This window comes from Choloepus didactylus, chromosome 2 (genome assembly GCF_015220235.1).
Source record: "Choloepus didactylus isolate mChoDid1 chromosome 2, mChoDid1.pri, whole genome shotgun sequence".
In the NCBI taxonomy this organism is placed as follows: Eukaryota; Metazoa; Chordata; class Mammalia; order Pilosa; family Megalonychidae; genus Choloepus; species Choloepus didactylus.
In genome coordinates, this window is record NC_051308.1 from 185,057,761 (window position 1) to 185,079,591 (window position 21,831).

Here is a 21,831-nt window from a genome sequence, read left to right on the forward strand (position 1 = left end):
CTCTCTCCCTCCCTCCTCTACAGAAGGCTAGGCACGGATTGGTAGAAATCAGAACAAAACTGACAATTTAGCTGGAACCCTGCACCACTGCCCACCTCCCGTCCCTACTTGGTATTGAAATCACTAGCCACGGCTCACAACTGGCAGTCACGGGACAAATTTGAATTTTAAACACATTTGGCTATTCAGACACATCTAAAAATTTTAGAATAAGAATAAATGCCTGTAGGTGGGGTAGGATTGCTTCTCTTCACTATAGTTTCCACTGCTCTCTTTTGGTTGCCTATGTCATCTATGTTACCTGCCTGGACCCTGAGGACATCTGAGGTTGCAAAGCCTAATCTTGACTAATGCTCTCATTTTGCAGACAAGGAAGCTAAGACTTGCCGGGAAAAGCTACTGTCGTATAGAAGGGCTAGGATTGGAATCTTGGGGTTCCCCTGCCTCCCCAGGCTTTTCCTATAATGGGGACAGTCTTTCAGAGAGGCCCTCTGGGAATGCAATGTGCCTGGGCCAAGGGAAGCAGCCATGTGTAAGGGAAAAGAATCCCCTTTAAGTACCAATACATGCAGGCAGTGGGGTTCAGTTGCAATTTAAGCAACGGTTTGGCCTTGGATCCAGAGATAAGTGACAGGCTTCTCTGCATGGGATGAGCCCATACTATGCCTCCCTTTAGGGTGTCCATGCAGGTGAGAGATAATCGGGTGTCGGTGGAATGGAACGTGGGGCAGGGTTTGGCTGGGGAGAGCATATCACTTTGAAAATCCTTGGAGCCAGGGTTGCTTCAGAATGCCTGTTTGCTAACTCAAATGTGGATGGCTGGGGAAGTTATGCATTTGAGCTTATCTCTCTCTCTCAGCTGGGTTTCTGTTATCGCTGGGCCCTGTGGTGGGGGCTGGCAAAGGCTTGACCTATTGGTGAGTTTCATCTGCACGTGTGCTCATCTTCAACACTTCTTCATCACTCTCAAGGTGAGGAATGGGTGGGGGATGGGAGAGTGGAGTGATATGAAGGAGAAATCAAGGCAACTAGACCAGCCATAATGGGAAGAATATGCTTCTGGGAAGGAAGCCTTTTCTCCAAAACATGCCCTGCCCTTGGAACTTTTAGGTTCAATCAACGAACGTTTCTCTCAACTCACCCATTTGTTGCCATGGGCTTCACAGGGGTTGTGAGGTGCTGAAATCATGTGCAAAATTGAGAGATTTCCTACCTACATGAGCACTCTGAAAGGTGGCAGGAAATCAGCCCATCTGCTGTAGAGAAGCCTGTCACTTTTTTCAGAGAGTCCAGGGCAGAACTGTCACCTACATTGCAGAGACCTCGTAAGTCACTGTTAGTCTTCTCCCTCAGCCCAGCCATCTGTATTCAAAGACAGCTGGAGGAGAATACCAGCTCCCACCCTCTTAAAAAAAAATGTCTGGATGACTCTTTTCTTCTCCCTCACCCTTGCAATTACAGGTGGCTTCTGAGGCAGTCTCTATCTTAAAGATTCTTTTCTAGTTACATGATGATTTTTCTGCAGAGAATGGTCTCAAGCCTTTTACCTGAGCAGATGAACAAAGCATTCTGTAACTCCTAAAAGGTAAAGACCCCTTGTCCTCAGTTGTGAACTTAAGGGAAGACAATGACTTACTTATACCTTTGTTTTATAGGACCTAGTGCTGTGCCTAGCATGTGGTTGGCACTTGGCAAAGATTTCTTAAATTTAGAGTGCTGATCACATACTCACCCCTGTGCTAATAACTTGTAAAGAGTTTCACATTTGCTATGGGGAAAAGATGCAAATAAAGAGTTCCATACACAGAAAAGAGGGAGGGATGAGCATGAGCCAGGGCATGGAGACAGACCATGCTTCCTGATATTGCTCTTCTGAACTGAAGTCTCTTTGACTTAGAAGAAATAGCATGTGTGTTTGCATCTTGAGTTTCCCAGCAGGACCATGTTGGGTCAGGTCATGTGTGACACACACGGATGTCTTATCTACCTGGGTAGCCCACCTGCCACCAGGGGCCGGGGGCATGGTAGTTGGGCTTAGGCAGGCTTGCTAGGCTTCCTGTAAGTAGTCACTCAGCCACTTGACCTGGTCCTGGCCATCACGCTCACTTTGGAAGAAAGTTTTTCAGATGTCTTTTATAACTCATTTTTGAAAGATAGTCCACCTGGTGACTGCTTCCAGGCGCTGGATGAAGGCCAGGGGATGACAGCAACGTGAACTCGCTGTGGATAACAAGTCCTCTGTTATGACTGGGAGCGTTTGCAATGCTATAAATAACTCTATCAATATTGTGATAATGGCACTTTAAAGAGGTCTATTTTACAAGTACTGAATGTAAGAGAGACTGCAGCTGTGCTCATTAATTCTGAAGTATGCCTCTCTCCATGTTATAACTTGCAGGTGTAACAATAGGAGTGTGATTCAGTGGAAGTCTAGATAATGTTTAGATTAAGGAAAAGGTTAGAGTAACATTGTTAGTTTCTCCATTGTGCCTGGCATAATGAAAACAAATTATAATAGCTTAATTGGGAATGAAAAAAAGTGGCAAAACATAACTTTGTTACAGATTTCAGATGCTTACAAATAGCTCCCCCCCTTCAAGAGCAAGAATCATAATTGACAGCAGTAGATCTTTTGATAATTAATTGCAGTAAATTATCACTTGGCACAAAAAAGGCATAATTGTAATTAATTTGCAACCTTCCCAGAGTAACACTGAATTAGAAATGGCATTACCGTGATTTTTCCAAGGGAAGAAACGGAGGGTGAAAAACAGTGCACCCCTTTCCTCTGACGCACATTCAGAATTTTGAGGCAAGCCCTGGTTTTAATTTTTCTAGTAGGATCATAGCATCTCTGCAACTCTCTTGGGTTAGGGGTGTTTAATTTAGATTGTGACTGTAGGCTCTGGGCTATGAGAGTTAGCAAGAGGGTCCCCTGCTGAGCTCTGCCATGGCCTCCCATCACTCTAGCCTCTAGTTAGTCACTTAACCTTGGCATCTTTCTGTATCTGTCTCGTTTACTGGGGGTGGTGGGGTGGTTGCGGTGGTGGTGGTTGTGGTGGTGAACGTCCTAATTAATTCAGGTCTACCCTGCACTTCTGTTTTCTTAGATATGAGCACCGTTTCAGTATAAAATATCATTCTTTTTTAATTGAACGAATTGAGAAAGATTTGTCCTCAAAATGTTTCACTCTTTTTCCAGCGTATCCTGTTTCTGGAGTGATGAAGATCATTATTAATTATCTCTGCCACAGTACATTTGTATGCTGATTGCATAGATCAAGTTTCAATCTAATTGCTGAACAATTAATTAGAAACAGAAATGAGGAATAAAAACTATTTTCACAGGATTCTGGGGAACGTTTTTTATTTCATCAGAGTGCCTGGGAGAACAAATCATTAAACTATAAAAGATTACATCTGGCTAGAATTAAAGTCAAGTGGATTCATTAAGCCGAATGGTGGCCCAGAGATCACTACTGTGGCATTGCTATGCTGTTGACCAAAGGAGCAAAGGGTCATGGGCTGTCATTCTCTTGCTACATGTGTCCACTTGAGAAAATGAGGAGAATCACATTTCTGACAATAAGGGCAAGAAATTGGGTGTCAAAATTCTGCCTAGTGTTTGGTCATTAAAAAAATATGTATATATAAAACATAAAGATCATGGCACTATTTTAGGCTGACTCATATGACAAAATAAAGTTTATTAAATTGTTTTGGATACTTTTTGAAGTCCTTCTTAGTCCCATTGTTATAAATGCTGAAATAGGTGAATTTATAGCCAGAGCCCTTCACCACTGCTGCCCTGCCAAATGAACTCAGGTTTAACCTGTATGTAATGCCTTCTCTGGGGGTTAACAAATTATTCAATGTCCATGCAAAGTTCTTCTCTCTGAAAGAAACTCCTTAAATGACCCCTGCCACCCTGCACTTCCCAAATACCCCCCTCCAGTTGGGTTGAATTAGGCATGATAGCTTTACTGTGTGAGCTACTATTCACAAATGTGTGAGTTCAAACAACTCAACATATTTCACAGGAGACTTCACACTGAACTCAAACTTTCACCCTAGTCTCCAAAGGTACTGATTTAGAAAAAAATTTTTATTTTTACTGGGATCCCTAAATGAAGACCTAAAGCACATAGCAAGGAAATGTAGACACCATGTATAAGTGCTGAGTGTAGTACCTATAAATCCGGGATGCTGGAATCTTCTCTGGGAACAGAGCCCCAATTTTCCAATCTAAAATTTAAACATGACTTGCATGGAGCAAATGGAGGTAAGAAATCTCTGGCAGGCTCTCATTTGTAAGAGAAAGACTTAATCTGTATATCCTCAAAAGGGTAGAACTAGGATTTGTGAATGGCCGTTTCAGAGAAGTAGATTTTAGCTTAAGGTGGAAACGTATTTAGAGTGGTCTGAAGGGCAAAAAGATGCCCATCGCAGGAAGAAATGTGAGAGTGGAGATCAGTAGGCAGGGAGGTAAAAGAGATTTAAATATGGGACTTCTTGGGGGAGGTGGTTTAAAAGCTTAAGTCTACATAGTTTTAAAGTTCACTTCAAATTTTGAAATCTTTATGGGTGTCCAATTCCATGAAATGTGAAAGCAGAATTCTGTGGGGAATTTGGAAGTAAGTTAACATGGAAGAGAAAGCTCGAAGTCCAGGTATCTATTCTCTGCTACGGAGGCTTGCGTGGATAGAGGGTAAAGGACTAGCCCAATGGGTAGTGGGTAGAGGACTAGCCCAATGCTGAGTGCCTTCTGAATTAGTTTCCAATTCTTTGTGAAGAATCACTGATCAACTGTTGATCAAGTTGAAGTGCATTCATTTATTCTTTCATGGTGACTTTCAGTAAATGCTTCTGGAGCACTCCAATGCACCATGCTCTGTGCTGTAGTCCTTGGGCTTCAGAATTACTCAGCCAGGGTCCCTGTCCTCAGGCTGTTCTTAGGCTGGCCAGTGTGCCTCAATGTTTTTTGGCATTTTGATTTCTGATCCTGACTAGAGTCCAAAGGAAGGGAAATTTATTCTCTATTAGGGAAAAGCCAAGAAGCAAAACTTTCTGAATCCTATAGAAATTGCTCAGTCTGGCTCCTGCCTGCCTCCCTCACTAGCCTCATCTCAGGACTCTCACTTTCGTGCTTTCCCTCTAACCATACCAGCATTTTTTCTTTCAGTTCCTTAACTTCCATGCTTTTTCCTATCTTAAGTTCTCCTCCCATGCTGCTCCTTTGGCTTTCATCCCCTATCCTTCACCTCTCAAACGTAAATTCCTCAAGGAAGTCTTCTTTGTTCCCCCAATCTAAGCAGCCCCTCCCACCATTAGAAGTTCTCTAGGTATCCCACAGTTTTCTTTAATAGCATTAAATAATGGTTTAAAAACATCTCAGTTTATTAAAATTTGGTTCAAATATTTGCAGAATTCCTGAAATATCAACTGAAATGCAGTTTGAGATTCAGTGGTATAGCACATGGGGGTGAATCCATAGCACTTCTGGGAAGAAGTCAAATTACTACTACTAATATAATAATAATAATAATAATAATAATAATAATAATATTTTCTTTAAGTACATAACACTCCATGGGTTTATGTATTTTACCATATACATTTTTCTTTTGTTCCTCAAAGCAGGCTTGTATAGCAGACAATTATTTCTCTCCCATTTCACAAATGAGTTGTCCACGGTTGCACAGCTGGTAAATGGCAGAACTGGCTCGAGAAATCTGACCTCCTGACTTCTGGTCCAAGATTCACTCTCTTCCACAGTGGTATTCTCCTCTTTCAGTGTTTTACATTGAATTCAAGGTGTACATCAACCAAGCACTTAGACCGGCATTGTTATTTTTTCCTCCTCTTTTTTCTTCTCTTTATCCTCTTTTTTCCTCAGTTCCCTACTCTCGAGTCTCCTGGGATATAACCAGGCAAAGCTGGGGCAAAGGAGAGGGAGAATTGGGGTTAGCCCTGTGATTGGGCTTATTTTGGAATAAGCATATTCCCATAGTCTTAGAACTGGAAGAGGATTATTTTGTCCAGTAATTTTTTGAACCATGCTCTGCAGTGCTCTAAAGTTAGTGCTGCTACATTGTACAACTTCAGGGGGCACCACTCACAGGGCATTTTGGGTGAATGGTGCCCTGCAGCACAGTGTGTCTGTGGATGACATAGGGACTGCCATGGTGGGTGGGTGTGAGGCCCAAAAGGCAGGGCTTTAAGCTCCTTAGCTGTCACTGCCTTCCAAACAACTCTGCTTTTATCTCTTTCATATATTGGGCTTCTGAATAGGATTTTACTTTAAGGAAGAGTCCTCCTACTAAACAAACAAGCAAGCAAACAAAAAACATGTTGAAATTTCATCATATTACTAAGGTACCAGCTGAGGCCTGCAGAATTGGATGACCTATTCATGGTCATCCAACGAGAAGGGCAGAGTTGAGGCTTGAACCTGTGCCTTTGGATTTAAGGGTAGCACTCCGACTTCCACCCTAGTCTGCTCTTAGAAGAGATGTGGCAAACTAGAGAGGTGATGTAATGGGATGTGAAACTAGGTTGCACATTAGAAGAAGGTGGTAAAATGGAGGGATGAAGGTTGGTGTGCTCCAAGCTAACCATCCTTCAGCGCCCTACCTGCCTTGGTTTGATCTTGCCTGGAAATATGCTGCACCCCTTCCTTCATTCCAGCCACCTGCCCACCCCTGCCCACATCTACCCAGGGAAGCTGTTTTCCTCTCTCAACTTTTATGACATTGGAAATGAACAGGAAATGCCTGCCAGGAGACAGGTTTGTTCTTTGCTGGTTGTGCAAATTCTTCATATTCTACCTTCTCCTCCAGTTTGGACTTAATGTAGACCTCCCACTCTGTAGTGACTGGGGTTGGTCTCTAGGACTTTTCAACACATCAGATGATTTTTTTTTTTTTTTAAAGAATGGGAATGTTTCTTATTGTGGTTGTTCTTGATCACCACTAATAGCATAAAGTCTAGGTATGCCGAGAAACCCTTTTGTGCTTTTTGGTTTGGAGTGAAACAATCTCCCCTTGACCTCAAGGCTTCATTAATCACTTGAGGCCCTCTGAGAGCTTATGGTGTTCAAACTGAAGAAGAAAGGTTTCTGGTTACATTCAAACCTAGGCAAGCACAAACATACCAAACAAAAGAAAGTTGCTCTCAATGTGTCTGTTTTGCAGTCAGAGTCAACAAATATTACTAGCTGAATTATTGACTGTTACTATATCTTTACTCAGAGTCCCCAACAATGTCAGGAAAACCTGTCTCTCTTTAGTGCTAGATGCTCTCTGGAGAGGAGACACATAAACTGGATATCAGATGGTGTCTCATCACCCATTAAAACGGAATAAGCAGACTCAAGACTTCATTTCATGGAGTGTGGAAGTATTAAACCCTCCCTCAGAGTCTTTTGTTCTTATTGTCACCTCTGGCTTTTAGCTCCAGTTTTAGCTTAATCATCTCACTTTATGGATTTTCTCACTGGCCTGCTTGAGTTGTCTGGTTCTATACCACACCAACCAAAATGGGAACTCAGCCCTTGTTCCTAATTTCTGCCAAAACTCCCCGTAACACAGCATGTGGATATATAGAAGCCTTCCCCAAAAGTGGGGATTTTCACTGCAGCAACCTAAAAAATTCATGTTAGGGATTTTTGTTTCTAAAATCCCTTAAGTCAATTTGCCTCCTGCCCCTCAGTCTTCTCTCTGTCTCTCCTGTCTCCTCCATCATCCTCGACAAAACAAACAAACAAACAAACACACAAAAAACCCAAATGCTTCCCATTTCCCCATGCAGTGAAGTTGAGCTGTCTTAAGCCCTTTACCCCCCAAATTCAGATCTAAACCCATCAAGGACTTCAGCAGAACAAAATGCCTTTCATGAACAAGATGATCCCCTTTTTGAAATAGCATACACACACACACACACACACTCACATACAAAACAAACAAAATCTGCCCTATGTTACATATGGAATCAGTGTGGGTTGCAAGATGTGAGAAAAAACCTATGGTGGGTGTTGGCTGGCACGGGGTACCCAGTTCCCAGGAAAAAGGCCTGGGATTCCAGGCATGAGGAGGAGGGGCCAGGGGTGAGGTCTCTGCAAGGCTTTTGCAGGCAAAGTGGCTTTCCTTTTGCTGACTCTGCATTCCAGGCTGCTGTCTCCATTTGCTCTTTGGAAAGGGACTGCAGAAAAACGTGCCCTGCTTAGAAATGACAAGCACACCATGCACTGCCGGAGGCTGAGTTTGGCTGCTGAGCGACAGGCACGTACTGGGGTGGAGACCCTGACCAGTACCTGTGGCCTGGGTCACATATCATTATTGCCATTAACATGAATGAGCGTGATTCTGTGCTGTGCTCCTGGACTGAGTGGCTTCTTTGCACTTTCCCAAGAGATGGGAATTTGAAAGATGGTTGATAGATCTATGTTAAAAATGGCAAAGCCAAGTGCAAGAAGCAGCTGCAGTTAGTGGAACATACACAGGTACAGATTCAAGAGACCCCTCTTTCTTGCTGAGTGGTCTTAGACCAGCCATACCTTGTCCTCTGGGCTTGGTTCTTTTACTGTAAAATGAGGGGTCTTTGGTTTGCAAAGTGTGTTTCTGAAGGGTTTTGTGAGGCTTTGCTTGGTGGTGGAGAGGCAAGGGAACAAGTAGGCCCATCAGAGCAGCTCTGGTTTTCCCTGTTTTATTGGTATAGGCTCTGAGATTTTCTTTGCCTAAAGGAAGTCTGAAGAGATTTTCTTTGCCTAAAACAAATCTGAAAGCTGTTGGCTCTAAAGGATGGCTGTCTACGGTCTCTTCTAGCACTGACATTACATGATTCTGGAACAGGCATGAAAGAAGAATGGGTGCTGGGAAAGACGCAAGCAAAAGAAGAAGAAATTCCTGCTACAAATAAATCCCTGGCTGATCACTCTTAACCTCTGAAAGTTTAAAGATTTAAAACCTACTTTTAAAAAATAAAACAAAACTGCAGTTCTCAGCAAATAAAGACAACTTTAAATTATTCAGGTTTGTTACACCCACATATCACCCATACAGTACATTCTAAATAAAAAGCTAATAACTCTCTTTGCAAGGAGTGTCCCTTCCAGAGGCCATGTATAAAGCATTAACCTACACTGGGAGCAAATAATGCTAGGGAGTTCCAAATTACACTCATTTTAGCAAATGCCTTAAATAAATGAATCTGGCCAAATGTAGCTTGCTTATTTCCTCTGCATTTGAAGCGCAGGGATAATATTTTCCTGCCAGCAAGTATTGGAAACAAAATCACTTAGAGCCATACTTAAATAACATTCGAAATATTTCACAAAATTTGTTTAGTTACATTTCCAAATTAGGAGAGTTTGGGGAGGGGCTGAGGTAGGGAGAGTTAGAGAAAGTGGGACCCAAGGGCTCCAAATTCAGAGTCCTTAGCAGTCATCTAAGATCACACCCCATCAAATGCTTCTGTCTCCCCTTGCAACATCCCTGCCAGATGCTCATCCTGCCTCTGGCTGACCCCCTTCAGGAGTGGCCAACAGTCTATATTCTGTTTTTTTTTTTTTCTTTCCAGATAGTTCTAATCATTAGGATATGCCTGGCAGAGAGTAACACTCAATGCTTATAAATTAATGCAAACATTCTGCCCTCTGGTTTTTACGGATTGGTCCTGGTCAGCCCTCTGAGGGGGGACACAGAACAATATTACTTCAAGGGTGGTGACCCAGATGGGTCTTTTCTTGATAAATGGTTGGGGTGTGCTGACTGGAGATGGTAAGATGCCAAGGACACACTCTGCTGCTTTCTGCCTCTGCCTTGGACGGTCCTGAATGGCAGGGCTAATTCAGTGCATAGAACCTGTCTAGGGCTTGAGGTGGCTGGAAAGCAGAGGTCAAATGAAGCATCCAAGATTGAATAAAATAGGAAGGGGGAGGGGATGGACTATAGGACTGCAGCTGGAAGCTCAAGTTCCAATCCTAGCTGGGAACTTTCTCAAGGATTGACAGTGAACAATTTATTTAATGTATCTGAGCTTCCCTTTTCTCATTTGTAAAATAAGGGAGAATAACATTGTTTACCATATAGCCTGGTAGTGAGGAATCAGTGCAAGAACATTCACTGAGCACTTAAAGTTTTACCAAGAATGATGCTACATTCTTGCCTTTAAGGCATTCACAGTCTTCAAGAGGAAACAGACAAGTAAATGGACTGCAGTAGTGAAGTGTAGAAAGTGCTGGGCTAAGGGAAAGTACGGAGGAGTGCTGTAGTTGCACAGAGAGGGTGGCAGTAACAGACTTCCCGGAGGAGGGAGGGATGAAGTGAGGGTTATGATGTGGTGGGAGGCGATGAAGTCAAAGAGTTAAGCAGGGCCAATATCATGAGATCCCTTATATATTATGCAAAGAACTTGGGCTTCATTCTAGGTGATGGGAAGCCACTGAAAGGTTTAATGCAGAGATAAAATCCACTGATGTAGTGGAAAGCACTTGGCACATAGCAGGCTCTCAATCAATGTTCACTTAAAAATTTTGAGCTGAGACCACTTTTTTGCAGGAGAGTCGCTACACATTTTTTTTTTATGCTATGAAGAAATTCATGGTAAGAGATTTAATGCCTTAAAAAGAGCACTGGACCAGAAATTAGACGACATGAGTTAGTCTTGTTTCCTCCCTTTAGTAGCTGTGTGATCCTGGGAAATTTACTTAATGTCTTTTATATTCAGTTTCATTATCTCTAAACCACAATTAACAATACCTACCCTACCTAGTCAGAGTGCTATAAAGAGTAACTAGCTGCATCAACATCAGGTGTCCACGTTACAGTTCTTGTGACTCCCCAGAGGAACCTGAGAATTAAGTTCATAGGACAGGGAAGAAGCACGTAGGCAGGGTCCTCTGAACAGTTTTGGGAAGGCGTGAATATGCATCTTTACTTTCTGAACCTGCTCCTCCCAAGTGAGTGAACAGTATGCTGTGTGCATCTCTAGATAGCTGAGCAGTGTGAATGAGGATGGAAATAGTCCTGCTGATTTACGAGCAGGAGGCAGATTTGCTTTAATATCGCAACACAAGAAAATCAGGTCTCTTAAATAATATGGCTCGCAGATTTACGGCTGTGCTGCGTGCTCTCCTCGGTACTGTCTCTGACCAGGGACAGTTCTTTACTCTGGAAAGGCTGAAGTCAGCAGCTTCAGACTCACTGGGAAATAGATCCAGTGGCAGCAGCCGTCCACTGGGTCAGCTGTTTTCAGCGAGGGTCCCACTCCCTCCTGCCCATTTATTGTGTTGTCAGGACTCTGGGGCTGGTTTGGATCCTGTGAAACCAGGAGTGCAGCAGAGAGGAAGGGCTGTCACTTATAGGGTAGTACTGGGGAGACACCAAGAAACCCCAAACATCACCTTTGCCCCTATCCACAGTGTCATGCCACTGGGGTAAGAATTGTTCTTCCCTTGGGACTTTTAAAAATTTGCAGGTCTCTCAGGAAGGGAGAGACAGAATAAGTCACCAATAAATAATAATAATGTATTATTGCTCAGATATTTATATAGCATTTATGTCCCAGACAATGTTCTGAGAGCTTTGCAATTATCAACTACTTTAATTCTAGCAACCCTCTGAGGCAGCTCTGTTATTATCTCCATTTTATAGATAAGTAAATTGAGAAATAAGTATTTGTCCAAGGTCATAAAGCTAGGGAAAGGTGGAGACAGAATTTGAACCTGGTGGTTTGGATCCATTGTCTATGTTCATAACCACTATGTCATAAATAATAATAGCACAACAGCAACTACAATAGAAACCAACATTCACTGAGTACTGTATGCCAGGCACTGGGCTATATTCTTTTCATGGCTGATCTCGTTTCATCCTCACCACAACCCTGTGAGGTAGGTCATATTATCATCCTGATTTTATAGAGGAGAACGCCAAGGCTGAACAAGAATTGCATAACTTGTCAAAGGTCATATATGTGGCGCAGCTGGGATTTGAACTCAAGTAATCTCACTCAAGAGTCTGTATGCTAAATGTGAATTTGGTGATCGACTCTCTTTCCTTGGACATTTTGGAAATAGAGTGATAAAATAAGGGAGGCACCTGGTAGAGGGAAATGTGGGAATAAAATTGTACCTATTTTGGATCCTACCACCAGTAGGTTCTGTCCAGGTTTGGTGGAGAAGGCAGCTGACCAAGATACCAAGGACAGTGGACAATGTAATGAGTGGCCAGGCTCCTTGCATCCCTTTATTTTCTTCAATACATCAATTTGGCCTCCTCTCCCTCCATCATCTCTCCTCCTAGGTCAATAGCTCCATCAGCTGTCAGGAGCCAACCCCATCTTGAAATCTTCTGTCTTACTCTTGAGACCAGTTGTACCCCTCATCCTCTGGTTCAGGTCCATGAGTCCCTACTTCCTCCCAGTACTCAGCATCTGCTTTGATAAACTGTCTATGTTCTACCTCCTTTAAGACCAGCCCCTGCTTCGCTTTCTTTAGCCTCCCTAATCCTGGAGGTTTGCTTCAGACCTCATGTGAATGAGACTTGCCCTATAGCTGCTGTCAAACTTGCCCAGTGCTGATGGAACTCCTGCTTGTCTTCCTTCATTCACTCAGGGCATGCGTATGGAACTGAGAGAGCACCTACTATGTGCCGGGCACTGTGTTAGATGATGGGAAAACAGAAACATACAAGAATTGGTCCCTGCTGATGAAGAACTTACAGTCCAATGGGGATGAAACAAATCAGCCATTACAATGACTCAAGAGATATAATAGTTGTGAGCATGAGGCATCAGAGGGTCCAAGAAAGGAGTATCTTAAATCAGATGGGTTGTGTGTATGTGTGTGCACATGGGTGTGTATTGGGGGGTGACGGAGGTGTGGAGCATGGGGAGAGATTTGGCCTTGACACAAGCTGCTTTTTGAGTGGTGAGGAAGTGGTGTCAAGAAGGAGAAGGGAGAAGTGTCTTGAACAGAGCAAATAACAAATGTGAAACCTCTGAACTATGGAAAAGCTTGACCAGTTCGGGTAACTGTTAGCAGCTTGATATGGCTGGAGTAAGGAGACTAGTGTGGGGATGGGTGGGGGGAGTTGCCAAGGCAAGAGGGTGGGTGAGAGAGCAGGGTGGGCCTTGTGCACTGAGCATGGGAAGAAGAATTTTATTTTGTAGGTGATGGAGAACCAGAAGGAGATTTGAAACAGTGGTCATTCAACATTGCCCACTCAGGTTGTCCAAGTCTTGCTAAAACCTGCAAATTGTGCTCAACCTCCATGCCCTCCCCAAATGCCCCACATTCTTCATGTAGCCCAGGCTGACTGTGTTCCACCCACTAGACTGAACTTCCTGAAGGCCGGTCTGATGCCCTACCCCCCTCACAGCCCTTTCCCCATCTGGCAATCTTTTCCATCCAGGACTCTGCTTCTGTGGCTCAAATCACTGCTTCTGGCCTGTCCAAGGATCACCAAGGAAGCCAACAGGGCTGGTGCAGAGAGTCGGGGGAGAAGATTTAATGTAGGAGGTAAGGAAAGTAACAAAGGGCACGCTGTGGAGGGCACTATAGGCCAATGTAAGGACTTTACCATGTGCTTCTAATGAGATGGAGAGCCACTGGAAAGTTTAAGCATAGACATGACAGTCCAACTGATGTTTCAAAAGGATCATTTCAGCTGCAGCATTGGGAAAAAACTAGAGTGGCAAGAATGAAAGCAGAAGGTCTAGTTAGGAGGCTATTGTCTAATCCAGAGGAGAGACGATGGTGGCTTGGATCACGGTGAAAACAGTGGAAGTGATTGGATTCTGGATATCTGTAGGAGGTAGAGCCAACAAAATTTCCTGCTGTATTGGATGTGTGTTGTGAGAGAAGAGAGGAGTCAAGGCTGACTCCAAGATTCATGGCCCGCACAAGGGGAATGACGGGGTTGCCGTTAACTGAGCTGGGAAAGATACTTGAGTTTAAAAACTGTCATTCAGCATCCCTGACAGCTGGTTGTGACCAGGAGACCAAAGGAGAGGCCCAGGATAATTATGAAGAATGGCAACAGGCCTTGTTGTACCCACTCCAGGACTAAGGTTTGGAATATTATTGCAGGAAACATTCAGTTCTGGAAAAACAAGTAGCTTCATACAGTCACTTCAGTCTATTTTACATATTTAGATATTTCCAGGCAACTGTGTGCTGCATCCACAGCCCCACTATATCTTTCAGAAGGTGCTGTTTCTCCTGCTTATTGCTAAGAGGCAGGATTTACTGTGGCCTTTTGTGTCAGGCCTAAATCAGGAGCTGTGATGTCGACTAAGCATGAACTCTGGTGCAGGGGACCCAGTTAACGAATGGGCCTCTCCACAAGCCTGGTGCATCTAATAATTGCCAGGTTATCCCCTAGTGATTTCCATGGGAGTGGACCAAAAACTGCCTATCAGTCCAAATGAAGTATGCCACAATTTTCTCCACTTTCCAGATACTTTTAAATTTCAGCATCACCTGCTCCTAGCTCCACCAAGGCTACCTCTGCCAGCATTGTCGTTAAGGACTTTGTCTTTCTGTGATGTGTAACTCATCATGTCAGGCACCTGACTTTGCCCAGAGAAGTATTTGCACGGGTAACAGCATCTCTGGCTCAAGAGGCATAAAGGGTGCTGCCCCACTTATACTGAGATGAGGATTTGGACCCACTGTGCCACATAATTACCTTGTGTGTGTGTATTATTCCTGGTATCAGGGTAAATTGTACCCAGGCATGGGTAGGAGAACAATTTAGTTTTTTTTTAAATTCAATTTTATTGAGATATATTCACACACCATGCAGTCATACAAAGCATACATTCAATTAAAGTAAAAAAGAACACTGGGTGCCTTTTTTTTTTTTTTTTTTGCCCCCATTTTTCTACTCATCCATCCATACACTGGACAAAGGGGAGTGTGGTCCATATGGCTTTCCCAATCACATTGTCACCCCTCAAAAGCTACATTTTTATACAATCGTCTTCAAGATTCAAGGGTTTTGAGTTGTAGTTTGATTGTTTCAGGTATTTACTGCTAGCTATTCCAATTCACTAGAACATAAAAAGGGGTGTCTATATTGTGTGTAAGAGTGCACACCAGAGTGACCTCTTGGATCCTTTTGGAATCTCTTTGCCTCTGAAGCTTATTTCATTTCCTTTCACATCCCCCTTTTGGTCAAGAAGATGTTCTCCATCCCACGATGCCAGGTCTACATTCCTCCGTGGGAGTCATATTCCACGTTGCCAGGGAGATTCACTCCCCTGGGTGTCAGATCCCACGTAGTGGGGAGGGCAGTGATTTCACCTGCCAAGTTGGCTTGGCTAGAGAGAGAGGGCCACATCTGAGCAACAAAGAGGCATTCGGGAGGAGGCTCTTAGGCACAATCATAGGGAGGCCTAGCCTCTACTCTGCAGCAGCAGTCTTCCCAAGGGCGAGTCCTGTGGTAGAGGGCTCAACTCATCAAACCACCAGTCCCCTATGTCTGTGAACACATTAGCAACCATCCAGGTGGGGAAGCCCAACACTCCTGGATTCTCCACCATCTCCTCAGGGGGGCTCTGCAGACTTTTTTCATTTTTTTTTTAAAATTAATTATTAACTATATCAAAAAATTAAAAAAAACATACAGTAAAAAAACGTTTCAAACAAACCATAACAAGGGAGTAAGAAAAAGACAACTACTCTAAATAACTACTTTACTTCCAACATGTTCCTACTCTACCCAAGAAAATAACCTAATATAGCAACATTTCTGTGAACTTGGAGAACAATTTAGTTTTAACTACCATTTAACATGGGAAATCAAGACAGAGAAATGAGGTAAATCATTCATGGTCATGGACTAAGTTAGTGACAAAGTCCAAGTTAGAACTTGTCTCCTCAGCCCCAGTTCCCAGTTCTCCCTACTGTGTGATACCAACTCCCGTCACCAGCTGGGTCCAGGGGATGGCCCATGTCCCGGGAGCAGGCTAGAGCCTGGTAGCACATGTAACTTTTGAGTCTATGACTCTATTGCCATTTGGAATAACAAAGTTACTATACATTTATTGAGCGTCTACCTGTGTCAGGTGCTTTGTATATATTCTCTTGTTCAATAACCCCAAATCCTTCCAGATAATTAAGTTTTAGCACTCCTATTTTATAGATGAGGAAGTTGAGGTCCAAGGGGAGTTAGCAGCTAGCCCAAGGTCAAGCAGCTGCCAAGTGGAGGATTTGGGATTTGATCCCGGGTATGTTAGATGCCAGAGCTGATGCTTTTTCCAATGTGTCATGCTGTGTTCCTTAATGCTCTAACCAAGCACTTCAGTGGGTCTATGAACCCAACCCATGTTTCTTTTAGAAAGAGCGCTGGACTCAGAGTCAGAAGGCCTTGGGTACAGGTCCAGCTCTATTTCATATTAGCTACATGTCAGGTAACTTCTCTAAGCCTGAGTTTCTTCTAGTCTAGAGTGAGGATTACACATGCCATGCCCCATCTATAAGAGCAAATGCTCTCTAACCCTCGGTTTACATCTCTCAGGGTTGTTGGGAGAGGACTAAAAAGGACGAAAATACGAAAAAGACTTTGCAAAAAGGGACACGATTAATGATACTAAGGTATTAATTTTTTGAGATAAACTCACATGCCAGAAAATTCAACATTTAAAGTATATAATTCAGTGGTTTTTAGCATATGCATGCATTGTACAGCTCTCGTTTCTATCTAATTCCAGAATATTTTCATCATCCCTGAAAGAAACTCTATACCCATCAGCAGTTATTCCTCATTCTTTCCTTCCCTTCAATACTCATAGCCATTAATCTACTTTCTGTCTGAGGATTTATCTATTCTGCACATTTCATGTAAATGGAATCATACTATATATGCCCTTTTGTGACTGGCCTCCTTCACTTAGCATGTTTTCATGGGTCATCCATATTGCAGTATGTATCAGTTCTCCATTCCTTTTTATGGCTGCATAGTATTCCATTGTATGGATATATCAACTTTTGTTTATTTATTCATCAGTTGATGGATATTTGGGTTGTTTCCATGTTTGGGTTATTATGAATAATGCTGATAGGGACATTCATGTATACATTTTTATATGAACACGGGTTTTCAGTTCTTTTGGGCATATACCTATGAGTGGAATTTCTGGGTCATATGGTGACTATATGTTAACTCTTTGGAAACTGTTTTCCAAAAGAGCTACACCATTTTATATTCCCATTAGCAATAAATGTGGATTTGAATATCTCTACAATCTCTGCAACACTTGTTGTCTGTAAGATATTAATTATATAAGGTCATATTTTTATTCTGAAAACTACCCATCTTGGACTCTGTTAAAAAGATGACACTTAAAAAAAAAGTCATACTTCTCTGTCAAATAGATCAAATAGATAAGAGAGAATCTTTAAGGTTTATGGGTACAAGAGGCAAAATTTTGTTTGCTTCTTTAGATTTTTCCAATTAATGGAAAAGAATATATAATTATTGATTTCTGTCTTATTTCCCATTTATTCTTAACATTTCTCCTTTATACCTTCTCTTCTTAAGAAATCACTTTCAAGAATGTGCTCCTTGGAACAGATCACACGACATGACCCTTAGGTCTGTAAGACACGCTGCTTTGACTGTAGTACTAGCAGTGATAATAGTAACAAGAACAAGATAAGGTAAATAATAGTAGTATAGCTCTACAATGGGCTTGACATTGTTCTAAGGGCTTTATGTACGTTAACACATTTAATCTGTCCAACTCGACAACATAGTTACTATTATCATCTCCATTATGCAGGTGAGGAAACTGAACCACAGAGAGGTCACGGAACTTGCCCAAGGACACATAGTGAGCAATGGTGGAGTAGAGACCCACTCCTCAGTCCATGTACTTGATCACTTTCTACTGCGGTACTGTTTTTTTTTTTAGCAGTTCTTCTGGGATCTCAACTTATTCTGGGCAAAACCCAAATACACTCATACATGCTCAGATTCCAAAATCATTGGGTAGAATCTAAACCTATTGAAGTGTGTCTTCATAGCATCAGGACCATAATATTACTAGTGTACATTTGAGTAATGCTGTGAGTTGAAACAATAAACTTACAGAAAATTCCTAATTAAAACCCTAAATCTTCCTTTTGCAAGATTTCGTTGATCTCCTCATTCAGAACTTTACAACCCATTCATATTTTGAATGATGATTCAATCCGGCAAAGATTTTTGTGCCAGACACAGTTAAAGAGACTGGGATGCAGAGAGAAATAAGACAAGGTTCCCTCTAGCACTTAGAATAATTTGGCTTGTTATTAGTTATTTACATGTTTCACTTTCTCATCCTTCTCCCTTCTCCCCAATCCTTCCCCAAGGTGAATTAAACTGAAAATAAAATTTAAACTTTAGGGTGGGCATTTATAACCCCCTTCTTACAGTTTGATGATGAAATCTCCCCTCATCTCTTTAGGGGGAAGTATGGGGCCCACACTTCTTGTCTTCCATTCATCCTTCATTCCTTCCCAAGGAGTGACCTAACCTATCCATCTGGAGAAGAAAAGGAACAGTGAGGTCTCAGTTGCCTCCTCTCCACCAAATGTAACATGTTGCCCTCCAAATCCTTGGCCTCTTTCCTGTGTAAGGAAATGACACCACCCATCCACCAGTTGTTCAGCCCCAGACCTAGTAGTGCCCTCGATTCCTCTCTCTTCTTCATTCCCACTTCCAATCATACACAAGTTTGTGATCTCTTTCTCCAAAAAATATCCCACACCTGTCCACCTCCCTCCACCTACACTCTCACCCTTGCCCACAGCACCATCATCTCTCATCTGGACCACTGGTGCTGTCTTGTCTCTCCCAGCTTCCTCTCTCATCTTCTGCAATCCATTCACCACATGGAGTGATATTTTTAAAACATAAATCAGGTCACGCTACTCCCTTGCTCAGAACCCTGAGTGGCTTTTCATTGCTCAGAATAAAATCCAAACTCCTGATCAGGGATAAAGCTTGTTGTGATCCTGCTCCTGGCAACATCTCCCCCTCTTTTCCTCCTATTCTTCCCCTGCTCAACCTCCCCAGCCTTACTGGAATTCTTAATATCCCTTGAACTCTTCTTGAACATGGCAAGATGATTTTATCTCAGAGTCTCTGCATTTGCTGTCGTTTCTTGTAAAATACTTTCCCCCCAATCCCTTTCCCCAAATTTTGGCATGGCTTATTCCTTCTCTTCATTTGGGCCCATGTAGAAATGGCACTTTGTGAGTGTGGCCTTCCCTGATGCTATCTAAATAGTCAATTTCTCTCCCTACCCCTTCTCCTACCGTTTTCTCTGCTCTTTAATCCTGTTTATTCATTGCACCTATCACAATCTAATATATTACTTGTTTGATTTATTATCTCTGCCTCTTTAATTAGAATACCTGCTGCATAAGGGCCAATACTTTGTTTTGCTCATAGCCCTAGGGCCTAGAGCAGCCCGGCACATAGTAAATGCTCAAGAAATTTTCTGTGAGTGAAAAAAAAAAACAACCTGAGAATGTGTGGCTCCGTTCCAATCCCCCTGCCCATTTTCTCTTTCAGAATGGCCTATTTTCAGCATGCGCACAATCTCTGTGCCTACACAGGGTAAGCTTCCAGGTAGCTCTTAGTTATCCCTGACCTGCCGTGGACATTCACCAGGGAGCAAATAAGTCGTCCACTAAGTCCTGGCTTAAATGTGAACTCCTTAGTGGCAACTTCCCCGGTCCTCTTATTCAAATTTTTCACCTTCACCTAAGCTATTCTCTTTTTCAGCACCTTGTTGGTTTCTTTCTTCACAGGGATTATATTTACTCAGCTATTTGTTAATTTACTTCTTTCTGTAGCCCCTGCTACTGGTGCAAACCAACCCTGTGCCAAGAATCATGCCCTTGAAGATATGACATGGGTCACTGCACTCAAGTAACTTTCACTCTAATTGGTGAGCCCAGGAAGCAAGACAGACATCATTGCAGCAGGATTCCTAAGTTTAGAACATCAGGCAAGGAACTTTTTCTTTGTTCTTGTTGCTCATACCAGCTAAGCTAAATTCACTTATATCTGAGAGAAGGTGTAAGATGTGTCTCTGCCAAGGATTCACGATGTAATCAGTTTCCTTGTCTGTAGACTGAAGATAATAAGACCAACTCCATAGGGATTAGGATGAAATGAAACGGTGCCTATGAAAACACTATAAAGTGCTGTGACTATGTGAGTTATGTGTTAACTTACAATGCTTAATGCTGAACACAGACTGAAGACAATTTGATTCCCTTCCTTTCTGTTGTTGCTGGTGGCAGCCTAGTATGCATTTGCAGCATATCCTTGCGGGTGTAAGGCCAGGTTGGTTATAAAGGCACAGCAGTGCGAAGGTTTCTTTCCTTCTCCACCAAGACACCCTTGCCTCTGTGGCTTGCTCTGGCTTCTTGGTCAGCTGGTTCAGCTGTGTCCCTTGGCTGAGCCAGATGTATAGGGTCTCCTCTAAGTGCTGACCAAACTGGGAAGAGCCAATAGAATAACAAATTTGGCATTTCAGGCACTCTTCTAGGAATTAGGGACAGAAATCCCTCTTCTCATGGAGTATACATTCCAATGGGGGGAAAACAGACACAAATATAAGTTAATAGAGTAGCAGAAGGTGAACTACGGAGAAAAACAAAGCTGGAAGGGATATAGGTGGCCATGATGCAGTTTTAAATAGGGCAGCCAGAGAAAGTGACCTCTGAGCAAAGAGTAGAAGATGTGGGAGTGAGCAGTGCATATATCTGAGCAAAGAGCATTTCAGTCAGAGGGAAGAGTCAGAGCAGGATGCTGGAGTGGGAGTGGGCCCTGTGGGTTTAAGGAGCACAGGGAGCCTGGTGTGGCTGGGGTAGAGTGAAGGAGGGGAGGAGTGATGGGAGATGTGTTCAGGGAGGAAATGGGCACCAGATCTTGCAGGGGTATAGGTCATCTTGGGACTTTGGTCTTTATCCTTGTGAAATGGGGATGAATTGGAGGATTTTGATCTTTAAAATGATCATGTCTAGATGCCAGGTTAGAGAATGGATTATTGAGGGGGGAGGGCAGGGGCAAGTGTGGAAATAGGAGGGCAAATTTGGTGACTTTTCCAATAATCCAGGTGAAGATGATGCTGGATGGGACCCAGGTGGGTGCAGTGGAGCTGGAGGGAAATAGACAAGTTCTAGATGTGTTTGGAATATATAGCCAACGAGATTTTCTCTAAATTATGGTTGATTAATTGAACTGAGTTAACATGCTTAAGAATACTTTTTGTATGACTTTTAAAACTTTTCAGTATATTATCTCACGTGATCCTTATGACAATCTTGTAATGTAGGAGGGGCAGGTGGCCCCATTCCCAACGCAGTGGTTCTCCTGGGGCCACACAGCATGGTAATTGGCTGAATGGGGACTCTCAGCACCTTGGACCCCAGGCTTTTCTTCTTGTTTCTCTTTTTTGCTGGCTGCCCTAGGCTCCGAGCTCTTATTTAGATCCTTCCCTCTATTTTCCAGAGTATCCACTGGACTATCATCATCTTTAATGGCCTCACTCATAACCTTCCAAGCCCCAAAGTACAGCAATTTGACAAGGACAAATGGGAGAATCAGCAGCACTTGAGAGAAGGATTTCTGACTCCCAGACCCTGAATTCCCCTCCCTTCGTCTTTCCCCTACCCGTTCAGTCCTCTCCTTCCTCTGACACTGTTCATCTGGACGGAATTCAATTATTCCTCACACTCTCATTACTGTCTGACCAAGATTTATGAGTTGATAATTGTCTGAAAGTAAGACCACAAAGTATCATTTGTGTTTGGGGCTAACCTTCCCG